Here is a 915-nt window from a genome sequence, read left to right on the forward strand (position 1 = left end):
TTTGTTTATAGCTAACTAGCTTATAAAGGTTTATGTTATGAATGTTCTAGACATGAAACTCACCATTCATTTCTTCTGTTTCTTCAGTTTCTACAACTTTCGGATTATTTTCATTGTTCTCACTTTAGCTTCCTCTCGTATTTACTTGCCTTCATCCTTCTCTTGAATGAAGTTGTTTTCAATCATCTGTAACATATTGAAAGTGGAGTACATTTTATTTTTCCATAGAATCCTTCTCCAGTTCGATAGTGTCTTCCTCTTTTGTATGTTTGAAAGTTATTTAACCCAGATATCACCATCTGCTTTACCACTCTTCCGTTTTCCTGGGAATCCTTGACGATAATCAACTTTGCTTTGCCTCCTCCGTATGGTTGTCATTGTTTTCATTTCTTTTCTGCTTATCATGCATTATGGCATTAATATGTTTTTTTAAGTTAGTCCAACAAGCAATTCCTCCTGTAATATACTTCCAGTCATATCCTTAGGGTAAGTGTTCTTTTATATCCGACTTCCTTCTGTGGTTGTAGAGGTGTGTGGTGGATATAAGTGTGGATGCGTCTTCTCGAGAAACGGAAGATGGTAAGACAGTTGTTAATTCTTGGTCGACAGCCAAACAACTCTTAAAGAACGATCCCCGTTATAACAAGATGCCAAGGAAAGATGGAGAATCCTTGTGGTGGCGACATGCTGAGGAAATTCAGAGGCAAAAGTTGGTACGCAATCAAGAATCAGAGAAGCATGCATAAGGAAGAAGTTGAAGCTCTGTTGGTTCTGATAAGTACTCCTCTGGGTCAAGGAAAACTACTCATGACAGTGAATGACCATGCCATCGCAGGAAACTACTCATGACAGTAAATGACCATGCCATCGAAGGATTTCAACCTTACTCCGCGGGACAGAGAAGGGGATCTAGTT

Source organism: Olea europaea, unplaced genomic scaffold (assembly GCF_002742605.1).
Source record: "Olea europaea var. sylvestris unplaced genomic scaffold, O_europaea_v1 scaffold1244, whole genome shotgun sequence".
Lineage (NCBI taxonomy): Eukaryota > Viridiplantae > Streptophyta > Magnoliopsida > Lamiales > Oleaceae > Olea > Olea europaea.